Here is a 19752-nt window from a genome sequence, read left to right as displayed (position 1 = left end):
AAAAAATGTATAAAATCAGGAAATCAGGAAATTCATAAAATCATCTAAATGGGAAAGGAGAAAACATGGCATAATATTATTTTAAACAGAGGTGACCAGTCAGGGAGATATGAATGTCTGGCATTTTCTGTGAAAAATAAAGTTTTCAGTGTGACCTTAAGAGGGGGGTTCATAAAATGGAGTGAGGTAGATTAGCTTGGAAAATGTGGACTCAGTTTGAAAAAGTCATCATGTGATATATTAAGGTGTCTTCACTTTACCCTCACATACTGAGAAACAAGCACAGCTTTTACATTGAGTTGTAACATGATAAGTTGTAAGCATAACAAAGGTAACTGGGGTAGTTAGACATCATGAGAAAAACTGAAATTTCAAGATAGTGGAGACTGGTTAGGAGGCTTGGACAGTGACCTAGAAGGAAGAAGAAAAGGGCCTGAAATGAGGCGGGATGAAGAGCAAGGAGGATCAGCTTCTAACTCAGGGTTTTGCTTGAGTTGCCAAATGTTCCCATGTGAATTTAATTTATTAGTATCTCCAGATATTGATTCTTAATTTCTGATCCTATGAACATAACAGATGTCCCCGACTGATGGTGACTTCACAAACTTGAAGATGTCTACAAATCTCAAACTGAAACTCTGAACTTGACCCTGCTATTTACCTGATTGATCTTTATTTTGAAATGTCTCACCAAGAAATGAAACTGATTCAGCACCATATTCTAATTATTTCAAAAAACAAGTGTGCAAACATACATACATACAATCTATTCTATATATACACGTGTATATAATATCTAACAATGTGCATCACCTATATATATCTATATATTAACTGCTGTGAATGTATTCAACTATATCTATATGATACTTATCCAAACAAATAGTAAGTTTATATTGCAGAAAACATACATATAGACAGGCCAAATAAAACTAAGTAGTAAAGAAAATATTCTTTTCCATCAAATAATTTTTAAAAACTTGAATTTTGAGAAAAATGAAACATTTGTTGTTTTCAAATAGATGGGGAAGAAGAAAGTTTAAATCTAAAGTGAGCGAGTCTGATGGAAGAATGAGGGTATGAGTTTACAAGGTGTGGGGAACAGAGGAATCTGGAGCAATTGATTGTTGTACAATGACAAAAACTGAAAACTTGCCTTAGCTTATTGAAAAATGTGAAACTCTGCCTTGTGAATAGTCGGGCATGACAAATCTGTCATTTCCAGTTGTAGGTGTTCAAATTGCATTTGCAGTCTAGACGTAATTGTTTATTTGCTCATCTAACTACTAATTTAAGACTTGGAAAAACTGTAGTCCATAGACTACTAAGGAGGTAACCAATGAGAATGCCTAGCTACATTTCAGGTAGAATTGCACAACTGTAATAACATGTTAGAGATTCATAAATTGTATTAAGAATAGTGATAGGGCTTCCCTGGTTGCACAGTGGTTGAGAGTCTGCCTGCCAGTGCAGGGGACACGGGCTCGTGCCCCGGTCTGGGAAGATCCCACATGACACAGAGCAGCTGGGCCCATGAGCCATGGCTGCTGAGCCTGTGCATCTGGAGCCCGTGCTCCACAACAGGAAAGGCCACAACAATGAGAGGCCTGCATACCACAAAAACAAACAAAAAACAGAATAGTGATACATCCTCCTCCTAAGCACGCTGTGAAGTTATGCCCATTCTACAGGCACAAGGAAGAGGGAGGCTGAAAATAGGCTGAAGATTGGATCATACAGTGAAGGACACTTGCTGTATACATTCACAGCATGACTTATTTTTCTGTTCATTTAAAATTGTTGTTCAGTCCCAACCTGGGAATAAATAGCTGTAAAGTGTTTCTAAAGTAAGGACACACAGAATGTCTGCTTTCCAGCAGTTGACGAATAATAATTCCCCTCTCAGAAAAGCCTTCAGCAAAAGAGCAACTTAGCATATAGACAGTCTCCCAGTGACCTGCCATTAGCTGAGAATAGGTTGGGAAAAAGCATCGATGCCAATGAAACCTGCCTCAGATCTAAAACTTCCATTCTATTAATGCTTTTCTTTGGTAATCATAGAAATGAAAGGTGGAAGGAGGAAAATCTGAGAAGGCAGTGAGGTATGAGAAAGAAAGAGCCGTGTCTTGCTTTATGCAGGGCTTTTTCACAGCCTCCCTCATTTCCTGGGTATTGTTATCCAAGAGACCAGGTGGGGTGCTGTGTGCAAATACAAGATTATCCCAGACAATGAGTGGTAGTGCATCAGAGTTAGTCTATATGAAATAGATCAATAGCATGATCCGTAAGACAGAGAAGTGACCAAATCAAATGGGCTTTCTGTTTGCTTTGTTATTAAGGCTTTGAAGCTCTATTTTTAAAATTTCACTTTGTCTTGCTTCTTAAAGCTGGCCATGCAAGTAAAAGACCACACATTCTAGTCTGGGCTAAATACCCCTTGGCCTAATAAAGGCAAGTCAGTGCTAATTTATAGCTGGGCTTTTTTAGACACAAAAGCACAGTTTGAGATAGAGTTATACAGCACTCCTTAAGTATCAAATAAGAGCTGACTTTTTTGTGTTCTTTAGAGATGTGTTTGGATTTTGGAAATATTTCCATTATAACTTCTCTAATCCACCTTTCTTTTGGGTACTATCCTGAAAAGAAGAACATATTTATATCATGCATTCATTCTCCAATGGATGGATGTGTTTCACTGCATCTCTTACCTAAGAATTCTTATCCTTTTCAAGGTTCCCTGTGGCTCCATCAAGGCAGATCACACAGTTTGTGATCTGTAATCATCTGTTTGCATTCCTAATATCCAAACCACTTAGAAGAAACCATGAAATTTTGCATTTCTTTACACAAAGTCATCTAAATTTTGAGAAATAATAATAAGTTCATTTAGGGAGTAAAGGAAACAGAGTAGGTATTAAATGCACAAAAGAGGTTGCTACCCTTAAAATAAAAGTGGAAGGTCTTCAGAAAGATGCTTTAGGCCTAAAATGCCAACACAAGTATCTCTTACTTATGAAGTCATTGACTTGTTAGGCAACAAACTCCATTCTGGCTTCTGATCTGCCATCACCACTGGGTAATCACTAGCATGATGTCTTGAAGAAAAAGATTTAGCCATGACCATTAGAAATCCACTAAAATCTTGAAGAAATTTTAGTTATTATAACAGCAGAACATTTCAAACATAAATTTAGTAACATTTTTTCCCCTGATGACCATGAGGTACAGCATTGGTTTTCAGAATGTGATTTACTGAGTAGAAAGAGAATCACTTGGGAACCTGTGAGAAATCCAAGTTCTCAGCCCTAATGCAGACCTAGTGAGTCAAGAACTCTGGGAGTTGAGCCCAGCAAACTGTGCTTTAACAAATCTTCCAGGTGGTACACTTAAGGAGGAGAACCATTAATCTACAACATAGGGACATTTTTAGACACAAGATTTGATTTATGTTTGCTTTCATTTTAAAATATATATTTATTGTACTATCTGAGGCATATACTCTCAACAAAAGGAGATTTTGTCCCTAATGAGAGAAACTTGTTTTAAAGGGGAGGGGATAATGGGAAAAATCTTAGATGTTACAATAGCTATTGTCCTCAAAGAGCCACTGTACACAAACAGATGTAGTGTATCTGTGGCATTAAAGTATTATGAGTGAGAGAGGCAAATGGAAAAAAAAAATATATATATATATATATATATAAAGTATCCTGGGCATCCCTGGTAGTGCAGTGGTTGAGAGTTTGCCTGCCGATGCAGGGGACATGGGTTTGTGCCTTGGTCCGGGAGGATCCCACATGCTGCAGAGCGGCTAGGCCCATGAGCCATGGCCGCTGAGCCTGCACATCCGGAGCCTGTGCTCCACAACGGGAGAGGCCACAGCAGTGAGAGAGGCCCGTGTACCACAAAAAAAAAAAAAAACCATGAAATAAAATAAAGAATTGAGAATCCCTAATCCAAGGAAACCCTCTAATTTAAAATCAATTTTATCCCTAAATTCTCCTCTCCCCAATTACATAAACAAGATACTAGATTTTGGATTTCTGCCAAGAATCAATTTTATTTAATAATAGGTGATTCATTCCAAAATAAAGACACACCTATATTACATATATTTCAAAAATCATAAATATATAATATATACCTATATAAAAATATTAAATATATTAAAACTTATTTTCCAGATTAGAAAATCAGAGAGGAGGAACCAAGATGGTGGATAAGAAAGAGGTGCTCTAACTCCCTCTTGCAAGAACACCAGAATCACAACTAGCTGCTGGACAATCATCGACAGGAAGACACTGGAACTAACGAAAAAAGATACCCCACATCCAAAGACAAAGGAGAAGCCACAATGAGATGGTAGGAGGGGCACAATCACAGTAAAATCAAATTCCATAACTGGTGGGTGGGTGACTCACAGACTGATGAACACTTATACCACAGAAGTCCACCGACTTAAGTGACTGTTCTGAGCCCCACGTCAGGCTTCCCAATCTGGGGGTCCAGCAACGGGAGGAGGAATTACTAGAGAATCAGACTTTGAAACCTAGTGGGACATTTACAGGACTGGGGGAAAAAGAGACTCCACTCTTGGAGGGCACACACAAAGTAGTGTGCATATCAGGACCCAGGGGAAGGAGCAGTGACCCTGGGGAAGATGGAACCAGACCTACCTGCTAGTGTTGGAGGCTCTCCTGCAGAGGTGGAGGGTGGCTCTGTTTCACTATGGGGACAAGGACACTGGCAGCAGAAGTTCTGGGAAGTACTCCTTGATGTGAGCCCTCCCAGAGTCTATCATTAGCCCCAACAAAGAGCCCAGGTACGCTCCAGTGTTGGGTTTCCTCAGGCCAAACAACCAACAGGGAGGGAACCCAGCACCACCCATCAACAGTCAAGTGGATTAAAGGTTTACTGAGCTCTGCCCACCAGAGCAACAGTCAGCTCTAACCACCACCAGTCCCTCCCACCAAGTCTCTTAGATAGACTCATCCACCAGAGGGCAGACAGAAGAAGCAAGAAGAACTACAATCCTGCAGCCTGTGAAACAAAAACCACATTCACAGAAAGATAGACAAGATGAAAAGGCAGAGGGCTATATACCAGATGAAGGAACAAGATAAAACCCCAGAAAAATTACTAAATGAACTGGAGATAGGCAACCTTCCAGAAAAAAATTCAGAAAAATAATAGTGAAGATGATACAGGACCTCAGAAAAAGAATGGAGGCAAAGATTGAGAAGATGCAAGAAATGTTTAAAAAAGACCTGGAAGAATTAAACAACAAACAAACAGACATGAACAATACAATAACTGTAATGAAAAATACACCAGAAGGAATCAATAGCGGAATAACTGAGGCAGAAGAACGGATGAGTGACCTGGAAGACAAAATGGTGGAATTCACTGCTGCGGAAGAGACTAAAGAAAAAAGAATGAAAAGAAATGAAGACAGCCTAAGAGACTTCTGGGACAACATTAAACACAACAACATTCACATTATAGGGGTCCCAGAAGGAGAAGAGAGAGAGAAAGGACTGGAGAAAATATTTGAAGAGATTATAGTCGAAAACTTCCCTAACATGGGAAAGGAAATAGACACCCAAGTCCAGGAAGTGCAGTGAGTCGCATACATGATAAACCCAAGGAGAAACATGCTGAGACACATAGTAATCAAATTGGCAAAAATTAAAGAAAAACATAAATTATTGAAAGCAGCAAGGGAAAAATTACAAATAACATACAAGGGAAGTCCTATAAGGTTAACATGTGATTTCTCAGCAGAAACTCTACAAGCCAGAAGGGAGTGGCATGATATACTTAAAGTGATGAAAGGGAAGAAACTTGAACCAAGATTACTTTACCTGGCAAGGATCTCATTCAGATTCTACGGAGAAATTAAACACTTTACAGACAAGCAAGAGGTAAGAGAATTCAGCACCACCAAAACGGCTCTAAAACAAATGCTGAAGGAACTTCTCTAAGTGGGAGACACAAGAGAAGAAAAGGATTTACAAAAACAAACCCAAAACAATTAAGAAAATGGTCATAGGAACACACATATCGATAATTACCTTAAATGTGAATGGATTAAATGTTCCAACCAAAAGACACAGGCTTGCTGAATGAATACAAAAACAAGACCCATATATATGCTGTCTACAAGAGACCCACTTCAGACCTAGGGAAATATACAGACTGAAAGTGAGGGGATGGAAAAAGATTTTCCATTCAAATGGAAGTCAAAAGAAAGCTGGAGTAGCTATACTCATATCAGATAAAATAGACTTTAAAATAAAGTATGTTACAAAAGACAAGGAAGGACACTACCTAATGATCAAGGGATCAATCCAAAAATAAGATGTAACAATTATAAATATATATGTACCCAACATAGGAGCACCACAATACATAAGGCAACTGCTAGCAGCTATAAAAGAGGAAATTGACAGTAAGACAATAATAGTGGGGGACTTTAACACCTCACTTACACCAATGGACAGATCATCAAAAATAAAATTTAATAAGGAAACAGAAGCTTTAAATGACACAATACACCAGATAGATTTAATTGATATTTATAGGACATTCAATACAAAAACAGCAGATTACATTTTCTTCTCAAGTGTGCACGGAACATTCTCCAGGATAGATTACATCTTGGGTCACAAACCAAGCCTCAGTAAATTTAAGAAAATTGAAATCATATCAAGCATCTTCTCTGACCACAATACGATTATATTAGAAATGAATTACAGGGGAAAAGCATAAAAAACAGAAACACATCAAGGCTAAACAATATTTTACTAAAAAATCAAGAGATCACTGAATAAATCAAAGAGGAAATCAAAAAATACCTAGAGTCAAATGACAATGAAAACCCAATGATCCAAAACCTATGGGATGCAGCAAAAGCAGTTCTAAGAGGGAAGTTTATAGCTATACAAGCCTATCTAAAGAAACAAGAAAAATCTCAAGTAAACAATCTAACATTACACCTAAAGGAACTAGAGTAAGAAGAACAAACAAAACCCAAAGTTAGCAGAAGGAAAGAAAAAATGAAATAGAAACAAAGAAAACAATAGCAAAGATCAATAAAACTAAAAGCTGGGTCTTTGACAAGATACACAAAATTGATAAAACATTAGCCAGACTCATCAAGAAAAAGAGGGAGAGGACTCAAATCAATAAAATTAGAAATGAAACAGGAGAAGTTACAATAGACACCACAGAAATACAAAGCATCCTAAGAGACTACTACAAGTAACTCTATGTCAATAAAATGGAAAACCTGGACGAAATGGACAAATTCTTAGACAGGTATAACCTTCCAAAACTGAACCAAGAAGAAACAGAAAATATGAACAGACCAATCCCAAGTAATGAAACTGAAACTGTGATTAAAAATCTTCCAACAAACAAAAGTCCAAGACCAGATGGCTTCACAGTGAATTGTATCAAACATTTAGAGAAGAGCTAACACCTATCCTTCTCAAACTTTTCCCAAAAATTGCAGAGGAAGGAACACTCCTAAACTCATTCTATGAGGCCACCATCACCCTGATACCAAAACCAGACAAATATACTACAAAAAAAGAAAATTAAAGACCAATATCACTCACGAATATAGATGCAAAAATCCTCAACAAAATACTAGCAAACAGAATCCAACAACACATTAAAAAGATCATACACCATGGTCAAGTGGGATTTATCCCAAGGATGCAAGGATTCTTCAATATATGCAAATCAATCAATGTGATACACCATATTAACAAATTGAAGAGTAAAAACCATATGATCATCTCAATAGATGCAGGAAAAGCTTTTGACAAAACTCAACAGCAATTTATGATAAAAACTCTCCAGAAAGTGGGCATAGAGGGAACCTACTTCAACATAATAAAGGTCATATACGACAAACCCACAGCAAACGTCATTCTCAATAGTGAAAAACTGAAAGCATTTCCTCTAAGATCAGGAACGAGACAAGAATGTCCACTATCACCACTATTATTCAACATAGTTTTGGAAGTCCTAGCTATGGCAATCAGAGAAGAGAAAGAAATACAAGAATACAAATAGGAAAACATGAAATAAAACTGTCACCGTTTGCAGATGACCTGATACTATACATAGAAAATCCTAAAAATGCCACCAGAAAACTACTAGAGGTAATCAATGAATTTGGTAAAGTTGCAGAGTACAAAATTAATGCATAGAAATCTCTTGCATTCCTATACACTAATGCTGAAAAATCTGAAACAAAAATTATGGAAACACCCCCATTTACCATTGCAGCAAAAAGAATAAAATACCTAGGAATAAACCTACCTATGGAGAAAAAAGAACTGTATGCAGAAAATTATAAGACACTGATGAAAGAAATTAAAGATGATACCGACAGATGGAGAGATATACCATGTTCTTGGATTGGAAGAATCAATATTGTGAAAAAGACTATACTACCCAAAGCAATCTACAGATTCAGTGAAATCCCTATCAAATTACAAATGGCATTTTTTACTGAACTAGAACAAATCATCTTAACATTTGTATGGAGATAAAAAAGACCCCGAATAGCCAAAGCAGTCTTGATGGAAAAAAAAGGAACTGAAGGAGTCAGACTCCCTTTCTTCAGACTAAACTACAAAGCTACAGTAATCAAGATAATATGGAACTGGCACAAAAACAGAAACATAGATCAATGGAACAAGATAGAAAGTCAGAGATAAACCCATGCACCTATGGTCAACTAATCTATGACAAAGGAGGCAAAGATATACAGTGGAGAAAAGACAGTCTCTTCAATAAGTGGTGCTTGGAAAACTGGACAGCTACATGTAAAAGAATTAAATTAGAACACTCTCTAACACCATACATAAAAACAAACTCAAAATGGATTTGAGACCTAAATGTAAGACTGGACACTATAAAACTCTTAGAGGAAAACATAGGAAGAACACTCTTTGACATAAATCACAGCAAGATCTCTTTTGATCCACCTCCTAGAGTAATGGAAATAAAAACAAAAATAAATGGGACTTAATGAAACTTCAAAGCTATTGCACAGCAAAGGAAACCATAAACAAGATGAACAGACAACTCTCAGAATAGGAGAAAATATTTGCACACGAATCAACAGACAAAGGATTAATCTCCAAAATATATAAACAGCTCATGCAGCTCAATATTAAAGAAACAAACTACCCAATCCAAAAATGGGCAGAAGACCTAAATTGACATTTCTCCAAAGAAGACATACAGATGGCCAAGAAGCACATGAAAAGCTGCTCAACATCACTAATTATTAGAGAAATGCAAATCAAAACTACAATGAGGTATCACCTCACACCAATTAGAGTGGGAATCATCAGAAAATCTACAAACAACAAATGATGGAGAGGGTGTGGAGAAAAGGGAACACTCTTGCACTGTTGGTGGGAATGCAAACTGATACAGCCACTATGGAGAACAGTACGGAGGTTCCTTAAAAAACTAAAAATAGAATTACCATATGACCCAGCAATCCCACTACTGTGCATATACCCAGAGAAAACCATAATTCAAAAAGACACATGCACCCCAATGTTCATTGCAGCACTATTTACAATAGCCAGGTCATGCAAGCAACATAAATGCCCATCAACAGGTGAATGGATAAAGAAGTTTTGCTACATATATACAATGGAATATTAGCCATAAAAAGGAACAAAATTGAGTCATTTGTTGAGACATGGATGGATCTATAGACTTTCATACAGATTGAAGCAACTCAGAAAGAGAAAAACAAGTATCGTATATTAACGCATGTATGTGGAACCTAGAAAAATGGTACAGATGAACTGGTTTGCAGGGCAGAAGTTGAGACCCAGATGTAGAGAACAATCGTATGGACACCAAGGGGGGAAAACCGCGGTGGAGTGGGGATGGTGGTGTGCTGAATTGGGCGTTTGTGCTTGACATGTATACACTGATGTGTATAAAACTGATGACTAATAAGAACCTGCAGTATAAAAAAACAAAAAAAGAACAACAGCTAATACTAAACTTTCTTTGGTTATTTGTATGGAAATATGTTAATATAAATGTTTCAGACATTACATGAAATTTCTAAAAATCTTATATGTTCTGGTATAATGTTATAAGTCATAATTCTAGTTATTACTTTAAAATGTATATCTCATAAATAACTAAATTTCCTTGTCAATTGCATTATTATCAACTTTCTTCAAATCTTTAACCGTGGTCATTTTTAAGTCTTTTGTCATTTACAGAGAGTTCTGGGTGTACTCTGATGCTTTTGCAAAAATGTTCCTATAAAAGGGTTTCATCTTCAAGGAATTCATGCAAAAGACTCTGACAAGTACAGGTTTCTGGTAACTGACTATACTGCTGAATTGAATGAATAAGCATTTTCAGAACTCTAATGGAAAACTGATGAATTCATAAAAGTGCTAACAAAAGATCAAGAAAAAAAATTAATTACATGGGACTGAGTGAACTGATGAGGATGATTATAATTTTTGTGACTTTCTGTTTGAATTAAGAAAAAAACACAAAAAACAGGAGGTCTAAATGGATCACCAATAGCAATGACAACAGACATTTTGTAATACTTTGTAGTTGAAAATTACAAGCTTTCGATTCCAATAAACATTTGTTTAAATCCTAAAAAAACAAAAGGAAAAATAAAACAAAAAAAGAAAACACAGAAGCAATACTGTAACAAATTCAATAAAGACTTCAATAAATAAATAAATAAATAAATAAAGGCTGTGTTACAGAGACAAAAATAAAAAAAAATAGAAAATCAAAAACCTGAAAGATTGAATTAATTAATCCACTAATTCTTTCCAAAAAGAATTTATTGAGTGATTAGTATGTGATAAAAACTATCTCAGGCACTGGTGATTAGCAGTGAGCAAAATCTTCCTGCCTTCCTAAAGCTCACATCCTACTGATCTTATTCATGGAGAGATACACCATAAACAAGATAAATAATTGAAAAGTATAGATTTTTAATTGGTGACTTATTCCAAAAAATAAATAAATAAAAAAGAAGGCTCAGTGTTGGGTGGTGTCTGGAGGATGATCAAGGAATTACTGGTAAGAAGATTATTAAGGTTGTATAGGGTAGGAAGGGAGAGATCCATGGAAGATGCAAGAGTTTTAGACTCACAACAGTGATGATGAGACAGTCAAGAAGGACTGTGGAGAACAAAGTACATATGATATCTTTGAGGGACAAGAAATAAAATAGTCTGATGACTTCAGATTTTATGGAAAATAAAAAGAGGTGATAACATTAAAGAGATATATTTGGGTAAAACTGTAGAAGCCTTCAAAACCTAAGGTCCACCTCTCTGAAATAGGTAAATATTGAAGGTGTTTAAAGAATGAAAGGAGCAAGATTTAAGAGGTGTATTGATCAAATAAACAAGGAAGTAGTAAGCAAAATGTATTAGAAAGAAGGTAAGTGGAAAAAGAAGTCAAACGTCTATCAGACTACAAGCTCCTTATAGCATAGGATCTGTGTCTGTATTAAAGTTAATGTCGTCTAGAACTATGGTATATGTTTTCAGTGTTCAATAAATATCTTTCACATAATTTATCTAGACACAAAGATATAAGGGCTGGAACTAGTATTCTGGCAGTGGAAAAAATATGGCTACAAGAAACCTTACAAGTCAGTTATTGAGAAGATTCAGTGAATGAATGTGGGAGACAAAGAAAGAAAGGAGCATTTCAACGGCTTAAGCCTCGTGGAGAATTATGAAGACAGTATGCTTATATTAACCAAAATTTTGAGATCGTTTTTGGACATCCAAGATGAAAGTTCCATGGATATAATTGGAAAGGAAATCTGGAAAAAAGAAACAATTTGGGGGTTACTTGTTACTATAAATGTAGTGGTTAAAATCGTGAGGTTGGAACTTGGCTGGAAAATGGCGGAAGAGTAAGACGCGGAGATCACCTTCCTCCCCACAGATACACCAGAAATACATCTACACGTGGGACAACTCCTACAGAACACCTACTGAAGGCTGGCAGAAGACCTCAGACCTCCCAAAAGGCAAGAAACTCCCCACGTACCTGGGTAGGGCAAAAGAAAAAATAAGAAAAAACAGAGACAAAAGAATAGGGACGGCACCTGCACCAGTGGGAGGGAGCTGTGAAGGAGGAAAAGTTTCCACACACTAGGAAGCTCCTTCGCGGGCGGAGACTGCGGGAGGCGGAGGGGGGAGCTTCGAAACCACGGAGGAGTGCACAGCAACGGGTGCAGAGGGCAAAGCGGGGAGATTCCCGCACAGAGGATCGGTGCCGACAGGCACTCACCAGCCCGAGAGGCTTGTCTGCTCACCCCCGGGGCGGGCGGGGCTGCGAGCTGAGGCTCTGAGGCTCGGGTTTCGGTTTCACACGGAGCGCAGGGAGAGGACTGGGGTTGGCGGCTTGAGCATAGCTTGAAGGGGTTAGTGCACCACGGCTAGCCGGGAGGGAGTCCGGGGAAAAGTCTGCACCTGCCGAAGAGGCAAGAGACTTTTTCTTCCCTCTGTGTTTCCTGGTGTGTGAGGAGAGGGGTTTAAGAACGCTGCTTAAAGGAACTCCAGAGACGGGCGCGAGCCGCGGCTAAAAGCGCGAACCCCAGAGACGGGCGCGAGCCGCGGCTAAAAGCGCAGACCCCAGAGAGGGGCGGGAGGCGCTAAGGCTGCTGCTGCCGCCACCAAGGGGCCTGTGTGCGAGCACAGGTTACTCTCCACACCCCTCTTCCGCGGAGCCTGTGCAGCCCACCACTGCCAGGTTCCCGGGATCCAGGGACAACTTACCCGGGAGAACGCACGGCAGGCCTCAGGCTGGTGCAAAGTCATGCCGGCCTTTGCCGCTGCAGGCCCGCCCCGCACTCCGTGCCCCTCCCTCCCCGCCCCTCCCTCCCCACCGGCCTGAGTGCGCCAGAGCCCCCGAAACAGAGGCTCCTTTAACCCCGTCCTGTCTGAGCAAAAAACAGACGCCCTCCAGCAACCTACACGCAGAGGCAGGGCCAAATCCAAAGCTGAGCCCCGGTGAGCTGTGAGCACAAAGAAGAGAAAGGGAAATCTCTCCCAGCAGCCACAGAAGCAGCGGATTAAAGCTCCACAAACAACTTGATATACCCTGCATCTGTGGAATACCTGAATAGACAACCAATCATCCCAAATTAAGGAAGTGGACTTTGGGAGCAAGATCTATGATTTTTTTCCCTTTTCCTCTTTTTGTGAATGTGTATGTGTATGTTTCTGTGTGAGATCTTGTCTGTATAGTCTTGCTTCCACCATTTGTCCTAGGGTTCTATCCGTCCATGTTTTTTTTTAAATTTTTTTCTTAATAATTAATTTTAATAACGTTATTATACTTTACCTTCGTTCTTTCTTTCTTTCTTTCCTTCCTTCCTTCCCTCCTTTAGACAACAAATCATCCTAAATTGAGGAGGTGGTCTCTGAGAGCAAGATTTATGATTTTTCCCCCTTTACCTCTTTTAGTGAGGGTGTATGTGTATGCCTCCGTGTAAGATTTTGTCTGTATAGCTTTGCTTCCAACATTTGTCCTAAGGTTCTATCCGCCCCCCTTTTTTTTTTCTAAATACGAATTTTTTAATTCAATAACTTTATTATACTTTTTTTTATTTTTACTGTATCTTTTCTTTCTGTCTTTTTTCCTTCTTTCCCTCCTTCCATCCTTCCTTCCTCCCTCCTTCCCTCCTTTCTTTCCTTCTTGCCTTCTTTTCTTCTTTGCTTCTTTCTTTCTTTTTTCTTTCTTTCTTTCTTTCTTCCTTCCTTCCTTCCTTCCTTCCTTCTTTCCTCATACTTCTACTAATTCTCTCTACTTTTTCTCCCTTTTATTCTGAGCCGTGTGGATGAAAGGCTCTTGGTGCTCCAGCCAGGAGTCAGGGCTCTGCCTCTGAGGTAGGAGAGCCAACTTCAGGACACTGGTCCACAAGAGACCTCCCAGCTCCACATAATATCAAACGGCAAAAATCTCCCAGAGACCACCATCTTAACACCAGCACCCAGCTTCACTCAACGACCAGCAAGCCACAGTGCTGGACAACCTATGCCAAACAACTAGCAAAACAGAAACACAACCCCACCCATTAGCAGAGAGGCTGCCTAAAATCATAATAAGGCCACAGACACCCCAAAACACACCACCAGACGTGAACCTGCCCACTAGAGAGACAAGATCCAGCCTCATCCACCACAACACAGGCACTAGCCCCCTCCACCTGGAAGCCTACACAACCCACTGAACCAACCTTAGCCACTGGAGACAGACATCAAAAACAGCAGGAACTACGAACCTGCAGCGGGCAAAGAGGAAACCCCAAACACAGTAAGATAAGCAAAATGAGAAGACAGAAAAACACACAGCAGATGAAGGAGCAAGATAAAAATGCACCAGACCTAACAAATGAAGAGGAAATAGGCAGTCTACCTGAAAAAGAATTCAGAATAATGATAGTAAGGATGATCCGAAATCTTGGAAATAGAATGGACAAAATGCAAAAAACAGTTAACAAGGACCTAGAAGAACTAAAGATGAAACAAGCAATGATGAACAACACAATAAATCAAATTAAAAGTACTCTAGATGGGATCAATAGCAGAATAACTAAGGCAGAAGAACGGATAAGTGACCTGGAAGATAAAATAGTGGAAATAACTACTGCAGAGTAGAATAAAGAAAAAAGAATGAAAAGAACTGAGGACAGTCTCAGAGACCTCTGGGACAACATTAAACGCACCAACATTCAAATTATAGGGGTTCCAGAAGAAGAAGAGAGAAAGAAAGGGACTGAGAAAATATTTGAAGAGATTATAGTTGAAAACTTCCCTAATATGGGAAAGGAAATAGTTAATCAAGTCCAGGAAGCACAGAGAGTCCCATACAGGATAAATCCAAGTAGAAATACACCAAGACACATATTAATCAAACTCTCAAAAATTAAATACAAAGAAAGCATATTGAAAGCAACAAGGGAAAAACAACAAATAACACATAAGGGAATCCCCATAAGGTTAACAGCTGATCTCTCAGCAGAAACCCTACAAGCCAGAAGGGAGTGGCAGGACATACTGAAAGTGATGAAGGAGAAAAACCTGCAGCCAAGACTACTCCACCCAGCAAGGATCTCATTCAAATTTGATGGAGAAATTAAAACCTTTACAGACAAGCAAAAGCTGAGAGAGTTCAGCACCACCAAACCAGCTTTACAACAAATGCTAAAGGAACTTCTCTAGACAAGAAACACAAGAGACGGAAAAGACCTATAGTAATGAACCCAAAACAATTTAGAAAATGGGAATAGGAACATACATATCGATAATTACCTTAAATGTAAATGGACTAAATGCTCCCACCAAAAGACACAGATTGGCTGAATGGATACCAAAACAAGACCCTTATATATGCTGTCCACAAGAGACCCACTTCAGACCTAGAGACACATACAGACTGAAAGTAAGGGGATGGAAAAAGATATTCCATGCAAATGGAAACCAAAAGAAAGCTGGAGTAGCAATTCTCATATCAGACAAAATAGACTTTAAAATAAGGACTATTCAAAGAGACAAAGAAGAACACTACATAATGATCAAGGGATCGATCCAAGAAGAAGATATAACAATTGTAAATATTTATGCACCCAACACAGGATCACCTCAATACATAAGGCAAATACTAACAGCCATAAAAGGGGAAATCGACAGTAACACATTCAGCATAGGGGACTTAAACACCCCACTTTACCCATGGACAGATCATCCAAAATGAAAATAAATAAGGAAACACAAGCTTTAAATGATACATTAAACAAGATGGACTTAATTGATATTTATAGGACACTCCATCCCAAAATAACAGAATACACACTTTTCTCAAGTGCTCATGGAACATTCTCCAGGATAGTTCATATATTGGGTCACAAATCAAGCCTTGGTAAATTTAAGAAAATTGAAATTGTATCAAGTATCTTTTCTGACCACAACGCCATGAGACTAGATATCAAATACAGGAAAAGATCTGTAAAAAATACAAACACATGGAGGCTAAACAATACACTACTTAATAATGAAGAGATCACTGAAGAAATCAAAGAGGAAATAAAAAAATATCTAGAAACAAATGACAATGGAGACACAATGACCCAAAACCTATGGGATGCAGCAAAAGCAGTTATAAGGGGGAAGTTTATAGCAATACAAGCCCACCTTAAGAAGCAGGAAACATCTCGAATAAACAACCTAACCTTGCACCTCAAGCAATTAGAGAAAGAAGAACAAAAAAACCCCAAAGCTAGCAGAAGGAAAGAAATCATAAAAATCAGATCAGAAATAAATGAAAAAGAAATGAAGGAAACAATAGCAAAGATCAATAAAACTAAAAGCTGGTTCTTTGAGAAGATAAACAAAATAGATAAACCACTAGCCAGACTCATCAAGCAAACAAGGGAGAAGACTCAAATCAATAGAATTATAAATGAAAAAGGAGAGGTAACAACTGACACTGCAGAAATAAAAAAGATCATGAGAGATTACTACAAGCAACTCTATGACAATAAAATGGACAATCTGGAAGAAATGGACAAATTCTTAGAAATGCACAACCTGCCAATACTGAATCAGGAAGAAATAGAAAATATGAAGAGACCAATCACAAGCACTGAAATTGAAACTGTGATTAAAAATCATCCAACAAACAAAAGCCCAGGACCAGATGGCTTCACAGGAGAATTCTATCAAACATTTAGAGAAGAGCTAACACCTATCCTTCTCAAGCTCTTCCAAATATACCAGAGGGAGGAACACTCCCAATCTCATTCTACGAGGCCACCATCACCTTGATACCAAAACCAGACAAGGATGTCACAAAGAAAGAAAACTACAGGCCAATATCACTAATGACCATAGATGCAAAAATCCTCAACAAAATACTAGCAAACAGAATCCAACAGCACATTAAAAGGATCATGCACCATGATCAAGTGGGGTTTATTCCAGGAATGTCAGGATTCTTCAATATACGCAAATCTATCAATGTGATAAACCATATTAACAAATTGAAGGAGAAAAACCATATGATCATCTCAATAGATGCAGAGAAAGCTTTTGACAAAATTCAACACCCATTTATGATAAAAACCCTGCAGAAAGTAGACATAGAGGGAAATTTCCTCAACATGATAAAGGCCATATCTGACAAGCCCACAGCAAACATCATCCTCAATGGTGGAAAACTGAAAGCATTTCCACTAAGATCAGGAAAAAGACAAGGTTGCCCACTCTCACCACTCTTATTCAACATAGTTTTGGAAGTTTTAGCCACAGCAATCAGAGAAGAAAAGGAAATAAAAGGAATCCAAATCGGAAAAGAAGAAGTAAAGCTGTCACTGTTTGCAGATGACATGATCCTATACATAGAGAATCCTAAAGATGCTACCCGAAAACTACTAGAGCTAATCAATGAATTTGGTAAAGTAGCAGGATACAAAATTAATGCACAGGAATCTCTGGCATTCGTATACACTAATGATGAAAAATCTGAAAGTGAAATCAAGAAAACACTCCCATTTACCATTGCAACAAAAAGAATAAAATATCTAGGAATAAACCTACCTAAGGAGATAAAAGACCTGTATGCAGAAAATTATAAGACACTGATGAAGGAAATTAAAGATGATGCAAATAGATGGAGAGATATACCATGTTCTTGAATTGGAAGAATCAACATTGTGAAAATGACTCTACTACCCAAAGCAATCTATAGATTCAATGCAATCCCTATCAAACTACTACTGGCATTTTTCACAGAACTAGAACAAAAAATTTCGCAATTTGTATGGAGACACAAAAGACCCCAAATAGCCAAAGCAATCTTGAGAACAAAAAGAGGAGCTGGAGGAATCAGGCTCCCTGACTTCAGACTATACTACAAAGCTACAGTAATCAAGACAGTATGGTACTGGCACAAAAACAGAAAGATAGATCAATGGAACAGGATAGAAAGCCCAGAGATAAACCCATGCACATATGGACACCTTATCTTTGATAAAGGTGGCAGGAATGTACAGTGGAGAAAGGACAGCCTCTTCAATAAGTGGTGCTGGGAAAAATGGACAGGTACGTGTAAAAGTATGAGATTAGATCACTCTCTAACACCATACACAAAAATCAGCTCAAAATGGATTAAAGACCTAAATGTAAGGCCAGAAACTATCAAACTCTTAGAGGAAAACATAGGCAGAACACTCTATGACATAAATTACAGCAAGATCCTTTTCTGACCCACCTCCTAGAATAATGGAAATAAAAACAAAAATAAACAAATGGGACCTAATGAAACTTCAAAGCTTTTGCACAGCAAAGGAAACCATAAACAAGACCAAAAGACAACCCTCAGAATGGGAGAAAATATTTGCAAATGAAGCAAACGACAAAGGATTAATCTCCAAAATTTACAAGCAGCTCATGCAGCTCAATAACAAAAAAACAAACAACCCAATCCAAAAATGGTCAGAAAGACCTAAATAGACATTTCTCCAAAGAAGATATACACACTGCCCACAAACACATGAAAGAACGTTCAACATCATTAGAGAAATGCAAATCAAAACTACAATGAGGTATCATCTCACACCAGTCAGAATGGCCATCATCAAAAAATCTAGAAACAATAAATGCTGCAGAGGGTGTGGAGAAAAGGGAACACTCTTGCACTGCTGGTGGGAATGTGAATTGGTACAGCCACTATGGAGAACAGTATGGAGGTTCCTTAAAAAACTACAAATAGAACTACCATATGACCCAGCAATCCCACTACTGGGCATATACCCTGAGAAAACCAAAATTCAAAAAGAGTCATGTACCAAAATGTTCATTGCAGCTCTATTTGCAATAGCCCGGAGATGGAAACAACCTAAGTGCCCGTCATCGGATGAATGGATAAAGAAGATGTGGCACATATATACAATGGAATATTACTCAGCCATAAAAAGAAACGAAATTGAGCTATTTGTAATGAGGTGGATAGACCTAGAGTCTGTCATACAAAGTGAAGTAAGTCAGAAAGAAAAAGACAAATACCATATGCTAACACATATATATGGAATTTAAGAAAAAAAATGTCATGAAGAACCTAGGGGTAAGGCAGGAATAAAGACGCAAACCTACTATAGAATGGACTAGATGTTATGGGGAGGGGGAAGGGTGAGCTGTGACAGGGCGAGAGAGAGTCATGGACATATACACACTAACAAACGTAGTAAGGTAGATAGCTAGTGGGAAGCAGCCGCATGGCACAGGGATATTGGCTCGGTGCTTTGTGACAGCCTGGAGGGGTGGGATAGGGAGGGTGGGAGGGAGGGAGACGCAAGAGGGAAGACATATGGGAACATATGTATATGTATAACTGATTCACTTTGTTATAAAGCAGAAACTAACACACCATTGTAAAGCAATTATACCCCAATAAAGATGTTAAAAAAAAAATCGTGAGGTTGAATGGTAGATGACCAATTGAAAATTACTCTTCTTTCACTTCCAAAAAGTCTTTTCTCCCTCTCTGATTTCAGTTGCATTTACAAAATAATATCCCCTTAATGTAAAATTTAGGATTAAGACTTTATGATTTCTCATAAAAGTGGAATATTCAAGACCAAAACATTGTGAACAAAGCCATATATAGAAGATGCAAGAGGGAAGAGAAGGAGATAAAGGAAAA

This window comes from Lagenorhynchus albirostris, chromosome 14 (genome assembly GCF_949774975.1).
Source record: "Lagenorhynchus albirostris chromosome 14, mLagAlb1.1, whole genome shotgun sequence".
In the NCBI taxonomy this organism is placed as follows: Eukaryota; Metazoa; Chordata; class Mammalia; order Artiodactyla; family Delphinidae; genus Lagenorhynchus; species Lagenorhynchus albirostris.
This window is presented reverse-complemented; position numbering follows the sequence as displayed.